This window comes from Pieris rapae, chromosome 6 (assembly GCF_905147795.1).
Source record: "Pieris rapae chromosome 6, ilPieRapa1.1, whole genome shotgun sequence".
Lineage (NCBI taxonomy): Eukaryota > Metazoa > Arthropoda > Insecta > Lepidoptera > Pieridae > Pieris > Pieris rapae.
Window position 1 is genome coordinate 1,907,963 of NC_059514.1, and position 15,990 is coordinate 1,923,952.

At 32.9% G+C, this 15,990-nt stretch overlaps 1 protein-coding gene across 1 annotated transcript in view; it reads right to left on the reverse strand.

Moving 5' to 3' along the window:
• Window positions 1-11,930, reverse strand: part of LOC110997347 — a 31,683-nt gene extending 19,753 nt beyond the window's left edge. The window contains exons 1-2 of the mRNA XM_022265472.2: window positions 11,756-11,930; window positions 8,555-8,685 (exon numbers count right to left, since the gene is read on the reverse strand). The gene's annotated coding sequence lies outside the window, so the exon portion shown is untranslated. The remainder of the gene's footprint in view (window positions 1-8,554; window positions 8,686-11,755) is intronic.
• Between the last annotated feature and the right edge of the window lie 4,060 nt (window positions 11,931-15,990).

Sequence of the window (15,990 nt, forward strand, 5' to 3'; positions counted from 1 at the left end):
TATTTAAAACATCTTCGACTCGACGGTACAGAGGATGATAGCTGTGTTAGCTAGTGATACTAGTACGTTCGTACGTTCTTTGCGTACAACGTACAACGACAAAAGCGTAGAAGACTGGTCTATGGAATAAAATACCGATAAAATAAGTAATTTATCAAACTTTGTATTTGTATGTACAGTGCTACAGGGACCAAACTATTTAAACAAAATTTTGATTTTCTTTTTAATAACGTTTGAATTATAAGAAAATTGTAAATATTGTATTCTTGACTGTATTTAAAACTGATTTAAGTTGAGAGGAGAGATAGTACGGGTGACCCCAGAGCTAGTACTTTCCTCGCTCAACGAATAAGTATCGCAATACACCGAGGAAATATCCATATTTAATTATTATTATTATAAAGTTTATTCACACTTCGTTGCATTAAAAAAATACAATACGTAAAAATTATAAGGGATGCAATGGGCGGCCTATCGTTAACCAGCGATCTCTTCCATGCAACCCTAGTAAGACAAAAACTAAAAATGATGAGTAGTGCAAGAAATACATAACAAAATTGGGTAAGAAAATAAAGAACCTTAATCTAAAATTAAACAAAAAACTAAAAAGCTAATATTACGAATTCATGAATAACGCAATAGAATAAGAGAATATTTTAATTTTCTAATTAATCTAATTTGAAACCTATAAATGGCTTTAAAAACCCTGTACGACTCGTAACTCGTGTTAGGCGAAACAAACGCATACGAAAATAGTATTTTGTTTCGCTTTCCCTGCTAAAATTATCCATCATACATTTAAGGCATACTTCACAAGATATGGCACACTATGTAGATTAGTTTGATGTTTGGAAACCTTCCAGAAATCTGTACAAACTTTGTAGATCGTTCAACATATTTAGGTCATAACGAATTATTTCTCACTTATTGTTATTTATGAAGTTTCGCAGTTTAATTTTAACTTATTGCAGTCAGGAATACAATGGACTATTTAAACAGAAGTTGGCTTATGGTACATCAGAATAACGTAAAAAACGATATTTAATCAGATATGGATTTATTTATCCATATATACACATATTAGTTAAATTACATATATGACCTGGACATATCAGGTTCGCAAATTGGCAAAAACAGACATTTTCTTTAAAGGATTAGACGCCAACTCTATCAATTTTCAAACAATAACAAAGACGACCTATAGATGCTACATACACAAAATTCCGTATTGAGTCGACCAATGCAGTTTTACAAAAGAAGTTAGACATAAAGTTACATGTGTTACATAAAGTTTCTAATTTAAGTACAAATTTTAAACTTATTATAATTAGAATACTTAATACGGATTAAGAAAAGCACTTGGATTTCAGAAACGAATGAAAGAATTACATCACTCTATGGGATATTCTTGACACAATTCATTCATGAAAGACATAGGCCCACCTTTGTCCATTCACGTTCTTTATCGATGTAAACCCATCAGTCACCTTATCAATGAAGGTGGGTCGTGACGTCGTATAAGATTATGTTTCATAGTAAAGTCCGGTAACCCCAAGGTCGTCCAAACCCAATAACCTATCTTAATCCATGTTTGACCATCTTAGATAGAAAACTTAATCCAAATATTAATAAAAGTGTGGCCTATTGGCGATTGTAATAGCCATCTGTCGATATACGCTAGTGGAGTAATAGACCTTTGTATGAAAATGACACATCAACTGTGCCAATATTCTATCTTAATATTTAACTAACACCACTTTTTTAAAATAATTTATTTATTTCACAACATTTTTCTATCTTAACAGTAATTACTAATACGATAGAATTCCAAAATCCCACATCAACTATTCTAGATAATAACATTAAAAAATTAAACTTATATTTCTAAATCTATCTATCCATAACTAACAATATAGCAAGCAACTCTTGTGAACTCAGCCAGTGTACAAACAAATAGGTCCACCTCGATAGAAACTCTGTTCACTATCCGTATTGCCCGCGTGAGTGGCGCTTTACTAATCAAGTTGGAATGTGCGCGCGGTACATCCAAAAGTTTAGACGTAAGTCTCAGGTTTCTACTTGGTACCCGTAGACCCAGCCTCTCCATTATATCCAGATTATGCACCCGACCCGTAAGAATCTTAAATAAATAAACTGACACAGCTAGCTCTCTTCTGAGGCCTAGCTGGTCGTATCCCACCATACCCAGAACAAACAGGGTCGGGTACATAAGCGGATATAAGGGATACACTCCATACAGTCTCTTGTAGAGGTAGCGAGTGAATTTATTTTGTACTCGCTCTAACATGAGACCGTATTTAGCCTCATATGGGGCCCACACCATTGCGTTGCACTCCAAGTGACTTCTCACTAGTGCGCTGTATAAGATTTTGATCGCACCGATGTTGAATTAAAAAGCTATTTAAAACAGAAGGCGATCAGTGGGCCATATAGCAAGATGCGTGGATAAAAGTTGGTCTCTAAAGACACAAATGGAAATGAGCAAGGAAGAAAAGAAGACGCCCTAATAAGGTGGAAAGAAGATAATGAGCTAACGCTTCTTTCGCATACGTAGCGAATGGAGAAAAAGAGCCATGTATATTTGGAAAATACTGGAGGAATCTTTTACCCGTTCGGTTCGAGAGGGCTAGATCATTGGTACAGAAACTTAAGATATCGAATATCAAGAAAAATTAATCTGAATTTAATTATTTCTAAGCTTGTGTACTTATTTAATATTTGTTTTATTTTGTTTAGAATTTGTGTAATCATGTTTTAAGACAGAATAGATATATCAATTCAATTATATTATATTGAACTATCAATAATAATATAAAAATAAAATAAATCAGTATTGCTACAACCGGCCTTAGATTTCTGCATACGTTTCATTTTTCAATCTAATAGGTATCAGTCCCCTGTGCCTGACATATGTCGTTGACATTTTGCGTCTAAGGCAAGCCAGATTCCTCACGATGTTTTCCTTCATCGTTTTTCATTGGTGCACTGCCGGGGTTCAAACCTACGACCTCAGTGAGAGCCGATGCTGAAGCCAGCCGAGACTGCTCATAATATATCTCAGATATAATTAAATAATGTAATGTAACTATGCTCTGTCAAGTATGATACCGTCAATTATACTTAGTATGGCCCGTTTTGCTGTTTCTTTCTCCATCTTAATATATATATTTCTTGTGTGCGTGTGTATGTGACTGAACTCCTCCTAAACGACTGGACCGATTTAGACGAAATTTTTTGTGTGTGTTCAAGGGGATCTGGGAATGGTTTAGATTCACAATTTTGTCCGCTGGACAATGTTTTTTTAATTAATTTTCAATTTATTAGTTGTTGTTGATTTTGGAATGTTTTACATTGGATCCGACAGACGGCGCTACCATCGCAGTGTCAAATTTTAAATAATATTCGAATTTTAATTTTAGTCTGTCCCGAAATTTAAAAAAAGTTTTGTTATCATTGTGTTATATCGTGTGTGACCATGTGCTGGATCGTTAGATATTGTCATAACATTTGAATAATAATTTTCATCAAAATGGCTTATTAAAAATTGAAATTTTGAAATTAAGGACGTGTAGACAGGACAACGTCTGTCGGATCCGCTAGTATATATATAATTATCTAAACATTAAGTTGACTTGTAACTGCCATAATTTTGTCTTGTCTTTATCTACATTGAACACACTTATATTTGTGAAAGACCTGGCCCGTTTCTTGGCTAAAAATAAACAGTCATATATAATTTTACGTCGCGCCTTTGACTGACTTAGGAAGAGCGTTTCGCGAAATTTCTGACAAGACAAAATTACTTTTTTGAGGCTCTGCATGTCACTGTTACAAAGCTTGTATATTACAAAGACCTTGAACTTTCCATATTTAAAAAGTATATTACTAAGTTTTCTTTATTATCATTACTACAGCGAGCAGCAGGTGTTTATAAATCCTAGGAAATATCTAACTAGAACTTTTTCATTAAATTGTAATTTAGTTAAGTAATTAATTTTTAATCAAGCATTGTTCTTATTGCAAACTTGATCCCGAGATGTTATGATGGTATGATAGTATGAAGATCACCTTTTCTGTTATATTGACAACACCGTGACGTCATATTTTTTATTTTTAGATTTTAATTATTTCCTGTTTACACTAATGTCTGGCTATCTTATGTGTATGTAAATATTTGTTACATTTAGGGCCTGTTTCACAATGTCCGGATAAGTTCCAAATAAGTTATTTATTACTTATTTGTAGGATAAACAGTATTTTTGCGTTTCACGACTGTCAGATAGCGCTATACGTCATGAAATTCGAAGTATCTTATTTGGAATTTTTATCTTTTGAATAGTTTATGTGTTGCATAGCTATTTGGCACTTTATCCATACATTGTGAAACAGGCCCTTAGAGTATCAATTGCTTTCGTCTCTTATATTCTTAATGTTTAGCATGCTTCTTTCCATGCCTTAATGACACGTATTAATATTGTTTTTTGTTTTATTTGTAAATTTCTATGTTTGGCATGCATGTCAGACATGGAATAAGGCACGAGTCTGTCTCTCTTCTTCAGTATTATAGCATCACTCTTAAATATTTAATTGCAACTCCAAAATTTACCCAAGTAAATATACATTGCAACATAATATTCTAACTCGTCAATCGCAATTTTTATGTTCGTCACGTCATAATAGTTCAATAATAATCATACTATGAACAAATGTTTTAAAAATTTTGTGAATAAATACAAGAAATAATATATATACGCGATATAAATATATACGCGAGCGAAACTGCGGGCGAAATCTAGTATCTATATAATAGGTGATATATCAAATAAATATGTATATAGGCCGCAGCTGTGAACCTAAAATAGCGGTCAATAAATAGGCAGTTCCGACCGATATTTGTGTCTAAAATAACTGAAATTCACTACATTTTCATGACATTCCGGTATTTACAGAACCCAGTTAGGCTTATATACACTGTCTATTTAATTAGCCGTTTGCGGTTCAATTGTAACGTAACAATTTACAATAAACATTTGCAACTTGTACAATTATTTTATTCATTTATTTCGTAATCCTACAGCTAACAAAAATATATATAAACAAACAATTACACTAAACAAGCAAATAGGCAAAGTTGGAATACATAATATGAATTAAAAAAAAACAGTTATCTGTAAAGTCGGTTTACTGACGATAGTTGAACGTGACAACGTCATAAGAAAATACTGATAGAATAGTTACATTTTTCAAAAGAAAATTTTAATTTTATTTGTTTGATAATTTGTATGGATATAGAGAAGGAGGTAAACGGAGGAGATGAATTGAAGTTACATTTATTTGTACGCATAAATACACTTGCGCTTCAAGCTTTAAATGGAACACATCAGAGGTAACGACGCGCCGCGAGGTAACGCTGCATGATTCATGATTTTCGTGCGTGCAGCCGGCTCCATCGTCATCATCATTGTTCCATGACTCAATTTAGCGCAATCGATTTACACAAAAGATATTGAAGTTAATAACAAAACAATAACGGCGTATTTAATTAAAAAAGCGAGTGTGTATTATCTTAAGTAATTCAAATGTAAATAAAGAGAAAGAACTCTAACGTGACGTCATGCGCTCTGATTGGCGTTCAACATTTCATGGCGGATTGCCGTATTTTTAATAATAATAATAATATATTTATTTATTTCTCACAAAAACTTACAAAACTTCATAACATGATATGTTACAGTAAAGTATCTAAATAATTGTCATTCTTCTTTGGAGTATGTAATTGTTATTGTGCGTACCGCAACCGTATTTAGCGATTTTATTTTATCGATTATTATATTCATCTTGCTTTTAATTATGAAAAGAATCAGAGTTTTAGAATTAGAAATTTTGTAATAATATACACACAAATTATTTCAATGAAATTTACTTGTTGTCATCATGCCTATTGTAAGGCGTTGTCACGTCAAAAGGTCACTGTGTATATGAATTATTTGCTTTGTTTTGTTCCATAAGTTTTGTTTAAAAACTATTGTCTTATACATTTTTGCACTTCTTTTAAGCAAAAATTGTTTTTTCTCACTGTGGTAGAGATTGAGAGAGACTCGAAGAGATTGCTCGAAAGCCATAAGACAACCAGATGCGCCCCTTTTTATTTAATTATGTCAATTGTGTTATTTTTCTGTATGTAAAGGCCTTTATTCACTTTGATTAGTGATTAGTGCAGGTAATTAGTGATTAGGAGAAAACACGTGTGGACTGCGACTGATTAGTGCAGGTGATTAGTTGTCTGCGTAGTAACGTGATTAGAAGCGTGTTCTATTTTTTTGCGAGTGAACTGCGAGTAACCCCGTCCCTACCCCCTCACTCGCAGCTTGCTTGTGTGTGTGTGTGCGCGTGAGCGTGTGTACATGTCATTTTATTATTTGGCATCTTATTTACTTAACAGAGCCACGATACAAAGACTTTGACTTGCACTACACACCTGCACTAATCATCCTCAATAACTAATCACTTGCGCACTATGCAAAGTGAATACAGGCCTTAACGAAATGTTAATAAATAAAATAAATATAATATATTTTACGTTTAATTTTATAACTCATTTAGTTCAATTAACGAAAAATATTTCGTTAGTATAACATACCGTGTGAACCTGGGTTCAATTTTACATTTTATTAGTGAGATAAATTTTCGTAATATATTTTTGATGGTTAAAAAGACAGAATGGCAAGCACCGCAAAAGTAGAAAAGTTAACATTAGTATAATATTAAATTTTTGGATGAAGTCGCAGGAGTGATAGCTTTTGTTTTTGTTGGCAATTTTTTTTAGACCCTGAACCAGCAATGGATGAACTAAATAACCCTTCTTTCGTCATCATAAATCGAATCAAATCAAAATTCGTTTCTTCAGTTTAGATGCTTCTTAGGGCATGCTTATGAATATCAAAAACATATACAAAATTCGTGAAAGAGCAAGACTACGCCATCAGTTCGCAAAACTACCAGGAGGCCTTGATCTAAGACGAACGGGCAAGAAACTCAGCCAGTTTTAGCTTCCGTCTATATTACAATGTAAACTGTCATAAACCACAACGTCATTAAAGTTAGATAAAAAAAAGCTAATTAGTGATTTACCAAATTCACCATTACGTACACATATTCACAACACTTCCAAAAATAAAAATAAACTGTATGTATGCAGTTTTATGTAATAACTACTAAGAAATGTAGTTTTTTAGCCTTAATTCCAAATCTCGAAGTAACAATAAAATTCGAAATTGGAACATGTTCAACAAAAAATAATATTTCAAGCGGTCGGAGTTTGGCGATTTGGTAAAGTTACAAGTGGTAAGAAACAAATTTGGCGGGCGTGCCGTTGACAGAATTGGCTTCGCGCCCGGATCTCCACGACCCAATTGCGATTAAATATTATACATACTTTGTGTAACATTAAGTCTTTTTCTAGAATCTTCCAATATAAGAGAATTAAGTTTTACAAATAAACGTTACAAATCATTCGTAATACGACTCTACGTTTATAGCCATTTTGTTTATGAAAGCCAACTGTCACTTATGTCAATTGTCAAGTTATTTTTTGAAGTTTTGTCTGATACTGTCGATCTTAGGATTATAACAATAATTTTTCACTTAAATTCATGATATTATTAAACAATTTATTTCTGGTCCTTCGGACTATAATGTAGGTACATAAGATTATATTTGTTAAATCATTCAGTTAATTGTAAATAAATAATTGCTAAATTTCTATTAAATAAATAAATGGAGGAAGTAAAAGAGGTCCATACTGCAATACATCAAGTAATAGAAAAAAACCACAACTAACGTAGACAAATAATAAGGAAACTTATACCCATTTGATGATTTGTAATTTTTATTGTATGGAACTATGGCGTCATTATTATGATTAAAGATTCGCAGTTCAAGATGTTGCAAGGACACGAAGAAATAAATTTTACGTTACTGTGTATGTACAACACAGTGTGAACAAATAGAATATGGGGTGAACTGAGTGCGAAACAATATTAGTTTTGAATTAAATGTTACCTAAGTATTATTTCTTGCTATTTTATTAATACACAAGCATTATGTATGTGCACGCCGTCTCTGTTATCGACGCCACACATTTCTTAATTATATATTTCTTTTATTTTTATGTGTTGCTTATAAAAAAAATATACTTTTCCACATTACCAAAGGTGTGAGGAAATATTTTAAGAAGGTCAAAGACTGACGTTATTTTGCAGTAGTAACAATTTAGATTACTTTATAATATTAATTTTAAATTTCAGTTTTCTTTTTTTATCAATGAAATCTGTTTTGGCTTTTTATATTGTCTATGTGTTTCGTTCTATAATATAAGTGTAGCTGTCAGATTACTTATAAATAAATAGAGAATTCATAAAACATCTGTGCCATTCTGATACACTTCGCTGGTGAAGTGAGATATCCCTCTCTTTCTCACAACTTCTCTTATTTGCTCACGCTGATTTTTGTCTGTTATAAAATACTAACATACCTTTATCATATTCTGAGGTCGTTTCGATGTTGTATCGATCCAGTCATAGTGTATGACGCGTGCAATGACGGCTACTGGCTTGCATTGGCTTAGATGGCTGATTTACGACACTTGAGGCATAACACTCTGCTCTGTAAAGAAAGAGTTTCACTTTAGTTCGTGCTTCTGTTAGAGAAAGGATTCATCATTCAAGTCATCATTAATTATATTATTCAGTGTCTCGTTCTTCACGTTTGACATAATAACCTACTTCAGTCCAATTTAGGATATTTAAATAAATAAAAAAAAATATATATATGTATATGTTTATTGTGAAACATAAGATAGACGGGTATCACTTATTCTACGTCATTAAATTGAACCTGTAGGCATCCCTACTCAACGGCAAAGAAGACAGAGGGTGTAGATATCCCTCTCGGTACTCTTAAAAAAACAAATAATCAAAGTACAATACTTATTTTAAAATAAATATAGCAAATTAATTGGGCAGCCTGCCCAGCACTAGTCCCAGTCACAGCTAGTCCCAGGCCCTTTTATCAACTAGATCATCGCTAACTGAATAGTAAGCCTTTTTACACAGCTTTTCTTTCATACATTTCTTAAATTTATTAAAAAGGCAGAGATAAAAGAGCCTCTGGTATTTTAATTAAGAAGAGTATCCCTTTTCCCAAAAAAAGAATTACTAACTTTAGATAGCCTAGTACGGGCAAATTGCAGATTCAAAGCATTGCAATGTCTATTCTAGTATACTTATCCCTTTTTTTGTATACATACATAATATTTTCATAAATATATTTCGAGAAAAAAGTAAGCATGTATATTAATTTCCTTGAATTTATCTCTGAGAGATTCCCTACATTTTAAATTATAGATAGCACGAATAGCCCTCTTCTGTAGAATGAAAATAGATTCGACATCAGCAGCATGACTTTACAATAATAAGCCATAAGTCATTAAGCTGTGAAATTAATTAAAATAATTATTAAGGATTCGTATTGACGTGTGGGAAATTTTTAGAGGTCTATCTCCAGCAGTGGACTGCAGCAGTCAACTTGCTGAAACGACATAGATTAATACGTATATAGATTATACTCAGACGTAAACACAAGTACGATATATTTAAATAAGTAAAATAAAAACTCTAAACTGAACTAAACTTAATCCTTACATCGAAGCAAAATATTATTTTTATTATATTTTTTACTGCTTTGGAAATTTTAGAGACTAAGCAGTTTTTTTATACGAAACAGTAATATTAGTAATGACAGAATTGATATGTGAAGGATTTTGATATAAAGAAAGATGACATTCTCTTATTCTTTCTTGAAGTGTTTATCGCGTACCACTATGTGGAACCAACTACCCACTGTTGTGGAGTCCTTCAAGAAAAGTAACTTTACCAATTACTAAAAGGCCGGTAACGTGCAAGTGAGTGTTCATTGGCGCCGTTAAGTTAAACATACGTTTGCCCACTGTTATAGAAAAAAAAATCAGCAAACTCAGAGTATTCTGAGTGTAAACTTACGATTTTGTCATTTTTTTTGTTAGGTTGATTGTCAAATGCAATAAATTTGTGATAATATGAAGGAGTACATACTAAGCTTACTAAGTTTAACATCTTAATTCTGACACAGATTAAGTCCTTCCGATAGAACAATAAAAATATAATTAAATGAACATTCAAAGCAAACATCGTGTTATTTCAATATATAATATAAATTCGTATACTTTTATACATTATATAGTCCATCCTTTAGTTACTGGGTATATATCATTACATACATTGTACAAATGAGATTTAAGGGCTTCATAAAGAATGTAGATTAAATGGATAAAGGTTTGCAATGGCGAACCATCTAATCCAAAGCAATATACAACATGACATTTTAATCAATGTTTTTTTAATAGTCATAACAATCAAATACAGTATTTGCAGTATTCTTAACCTACATAGAAATCATACAAGTAATTTAAAATTAAATAAAATTTACAATGTTTTTTTCCTGTGGTAGTTACTTATTCGTCGAGTGAGAAAAGCACTAGCTCTGGAAACACCGGTGCTATGTTCCAGGCGTGATTTAGGTTGGATCTTTTGTTAACAATTGCACCGGTTTAACTTAAGAAAACCTTGTACCTTCTCTATCAATTTTTCGATCAAGAAAAAAATTTTCAATTAAAATAAATTTATATATCACACTAAATTATTCATTCTATTATGAGTTGTGTAAGCAGTATTAGTTTAGTGGTGTCAGCGTGTAACTCTCATCTGTAAGGTCGTAGGTTCGATACCCGCATTTAACATTCACCGGAGAAGGAAACATTGTAAGAAACCGGCTTCCCTTCGAGCCAAAAAGTCGACAGTGTCAGTTACAGGAAGCCATTGATGATTGCCACATGATGATGAAACAGTTATAGAAATCTGAGACCCACGCCTAAAAAGGTTGTAGCGCGCCTCATATATTTTGCGCTCTAAATAATATAAAATAAAAATATTACTTATTTATTTATATACTGTTAGTACTGTTACAAAATGTAACCTAAGACATTTTTAAGTACACAGGTATAAGATAAATTTCATACAGTTATCAAACAGCCGCAAACCACGTCATTTCCATTCATTCATTTCGATCGCACGCACACGCGCGTAAGTAATATCACGAACGAACACATACACAAACTCATCCAATGTATACTTTCATATCTGAAATAATATTGACAAATCCAGTCCTATATTTTTTACCAAAGATATTCATTCGTAGAATTTAATGATTCAGTAACAAATTATAAAAATGTAATGATTGACAAAGCACACCACAGTAGAAATTGTAATTTAAAACTCTACCCACCTATATTTTAAACGTTTTGTTTAATAGATCAAACAGTTTCATATAAGCTGTATATTTGGAAAGTAACAGTTATGATAAGATAAACCATAACTGCAACGTTATATGAATAGAATTTTATCAATCGAAGTAGTGTCGATGGACAGATAGACAAGACACCTCATTTAATCACGATTAATGCTTAAGAAGAAACAATCAGAAGATCTATTTTGTTACATATATATCCTTCTTGTAATCAAAACTATATTTAACATAAGGCCATAAAACAAGAGCACGACGCTGCCTCCACAATCGCGCATCGTCCACCATCTTAAATTCATTCACAAAAATCGCTTCAGCACATTTCTTATTTGTTTACCGTTTCAAGCTTCTCCTGGTCACTTTCCCCTACGAATTTCAACTCGTACAACTACTTTGCCGCCTTCTCAAGCTTTTAACACTCTTAATAACTCCAAATTCAATGTTAAAATCACAATTATCTGGTAGAACTGTTAGTGGAACTCGTTACAATTCGACACGTCTTCCCGCGGCGATTGTTCGTGTGCAACTAAAGAATGGTGGCAGGACTGCGGACGGCTTAGACCGCGCATGCGAACTGACTACCCGCCAAAACACCTACGCGCATGTATGTACCGTCAAGTAGGCTTCCTTTCAAAACTTCCATACGTTTTCTTCCATTACCTGTTAAAATCCTGTGCCTTATACATAATATAGAGACAGTGAGTCGGATACGTGGAAAGGTGTAAACGACGCGGTGTTTCTAAAATAACGCAAAGGATTTTTATAAGGATGACATCAACTATCTATTTTTAACTGCTACGTAGCGTGCTACGGGCTAAGACTGCGAATTAGACCTCTTATAATAATAGAGCAATCAAGGTATCATTATTTCGATGTGTTGTAAGATCTAAAACATAGAAGATAAATTGTTAAATTAGAGGTAAAGCTTTATATTTCTAATTATATATTAAGCTTTGAATTTGGAACATATAAAGATACATTAGGTACAAATATATGTTTTAGTAAGGAGTCGTTTGTTCACATAAAGTCATCAATTTATACGGTTCACAATGTGGTCGCTGAAAGACAACGTTGTGTTCTAAGACACAAACAAATTCTGCTAAAATTAGTATAATGGGCAAACGGGCTGGAGGCCCATTTAATGTGAATCTCGCTCATGGACACTGCCAGCTCGGAAAAAGTGTCTTAAAAAGCGCTTAGTTTTGGAACGACGGATGTCGAGGTGATACGGGTGGATTTTTTTATTCTGCCTAGACGCTGTCAATATTTGTAATTGTATTTGTCCATAGAAATTATCGAAAATCTAAAAGCCAAATCCCATTAAGTAGGACTTCCGATATAGTCTCTAAAGGAACTAAATATCTATAATGTTTAAATTGAAAGTTACATTTTAATAAAAAATCTGATGCCCTTATATATTATATAACCTTTGCAATATTTATAAAACAAATAAGAAAAGAAGTGACGTAATTTATCAATGGCGCTCGAAATAGTTGTTTACGAGGAATGACGATAAAGCAGACTTAGCACCCACGTGTGTTTATAGATAATTTTTAAAGTTTTATTAGTCACATCGATAAAACAGATAACGAACAGAGTATACTTGCATTCGCCATTTCTTGTTACCATGGCAACGGTGATTGTTAATGGTCAATGGTGTAAATTATTATTGCGGCCAAGCCTATTGTCCCGAATTTTTTAAACATTCCGCCATTTTGTATTTGTAGTAAATCATAATTATGCGTTTAAATAAAATTTGTGATTTAGTATATTATAAACTTTAGATTTTTTTAAAGTTCTCTCTTTATAGAGAGAACTCTTATAACTATATTATCTATTATTAAGTAGTATAATTTATATCTATGAAAATATAATAGGCATATTCGGTGCCTATTCAATAGAACAGTCTGTAAATTCATGATTATAAACTAGTAGAACTTCAGAGCTGATTCGGCGATTATTTTTGGTTAAAGAAGAGAAATTTCCTTTTCCTTCACTCCGTGAGCTTTTCCGACAAAGTAAAATCAAATATACACTGTTAAGATTCAGGACTTTGTTGAAGCTTTACAAGCTTTGTCTTACTGTTTTAGCCCCAGCAAGAAGGAATTGGATCGCTAATAAATATTTTAGGAATTGACAAACCAGACACAAAAATATGTCTGCCCAATGCCCCACTGAGTCTATTCATGAATTACCCTTGATATATTTAAGTCAATACTTACAATGTCACCGAATAAGCCAAGAATAGACGCGCTGGCGCCGACCTGGCTAGACTTAGATCAGACGCAGAGCTCAGGGCTGGTCACCAATTCAGAAAACCAATTATATGGGTATAAATTTTTTTGTGTGACCTTTTTCACTGTCAATGATTGTCTACATCTTAATATATATATATTTCTTGTGTGCGTGTGTATGTGACTGAACTCCTCCTAAACGACTGGACCAATTTTGATGAAATTTTTTGTGTGTGTTCGTGGAGATTCGAGAATGGTTTAGATTCACAATTTTGTCCGCTGGACAATGTTTTTTTTAATTAATTAGTAGTTGTTGATTTTGGAATGTTTTACATTGGATCCGACAGACGGCGCTACCATCGCACTGTCAAATTTTAAATAGAATTTTAATTTTAGTCTGTCCCGACAGTTAGAGCTTCGATCAAATTAAAAAAAAGTTTTGTTATCATTGTGTTATTGTAGACCATGTGCTGGATCGTTAGATATTGTCATAACATTTGAGTAATAATTTTCATCAAAATGGTCCAGAATGTTTTAGCTTATTAAAAAAAGTTTGAAATTTTCAAATTAAAGACGTATAGACAGGACAACGTCTGTCGGATCCGCTAGTATGTTATATTTGCTTTGTTCTGTCCTACATTTATGTCTAATTGTTTATCTTTATTCATACAATACGTGGTAAACGGGCAGAAGGCTCACCTGGCGTTATGTGATAGCCGCCAATGGGCAAAAGGCTTATAAGTGCGTTGCCGGCCTTTCAAGAATTGGTACGCTCTTTTCTCGAAGAAACAAGTCAAATCAGTACGGAAAAAGTTTTGCACTTCTTCCGCTTACACAAAATTCTCTTACTGTCGTTTCCTGGAAAGGACTTCTTTGCCCTCATAGTTTATTTGTTTAATTATATCGCAAATAAATAAACGTGTCTCAAGCGAGGAAACATTAACATCGGTTAAAAATCGTATTTATTAAATTTAATTTATGAATGCATTGGTTGGTAAAATAAATTTGATCAATCTATTTTGTTTTTGGGATTTTGGAGAAGGATATTAGAGTCACATAAAGTGACGTATGTCTGAGTGAAGTGTGTCTGAGAAATAGCAAACAACACAGCAAAAACATCTTAGGAAATAATTATCTTGTTGGAGTGAATAAAGTTGTATGCTTTAACAAAAGCTCTCTTTCATCTCTTTCTGTCAAATAGTGTTTGTAAGTGACAGATGAATACTTTGACATAACAGCTAAGAATATAAAAGAAAATGTTAGTAATATGAATATGTATGATAGCCCTGAAGTGATATTATATAATTTATGTTCCTTTGAATAAATAAAGGAGCCAAAAGTTTATATTGCCAAGTACTGATTCAATACCATTGCTCAAGGTCGCGTTGCTACACTTTATAAAAGATAATAAATATTTACATTTTAATAATTTACAGAATACGATATTCCACCAGTATCACGTCGACAGCTCAGTTGAAGAACGGCCGTCTTCAACTGAGCGTTTTTAAGGCAGTTTTTTCCGCTACTACTCTGTGGAACCAGCTGCCCACTGAAGTATTTCCGAACCAATATGACTTAGGATTTTTTAGAAAAGAGGGTACCAATTCTTAAAAGGCCGGCAACGCACTCGCGAGTTATTTGGCATTGACAGTGATGGACGCTATCACTTAACATCAGCCTTCTGCCCATTTTGCCCCTGTTCTATAAAAAAAAGGTTATTTTTTTTTACACTAGCATTTAGCTCTTTAAATTTTGAAGTTGCTTAATAAATATCCCTGTTCTACTCAAAAGTTTAATATTTAGTATGGACATAACATTTATTACAAACAAAAACACACACATAACCACACAAAATGAGAAAATTAGATATCAAAAACAATAAAAAAAAAACAATAAAATTTCAGTTTTTGCGTGTGTGCTGTGGATGTAATTGGCGTTGGTCATTCTGCCAGAGACCCATGTTAAGAAGTAGATAAATATTATTCTAGAAGAAAGCTTTTCAAAATTGACAGAATTGCATTTATTGCTTAGTCATTTGAAAACAAGTGGGTGTTGTGACGACAAAGGCTGTCTAGATTTCGCAGAACTGTCCCTGAATGATAAATTGCATGTATATTATATATCATAGCTTCTATGTAAAGTTCATTACAGTGATAATAATCCTTTTTAGTAAATAGGTACAAATTAATGGATAAAAATACGTTTTTTATTATTATTTTATAGAACAGGGGGCAAACTGACAGGAAGCTCACCTGATGTTAAGTGATACCGCCGCCTATGGACACTCGCTAGAGGGCTCGCCTGAATTAAAAAGCTGGCAACGCACTCGTGAGGCCTC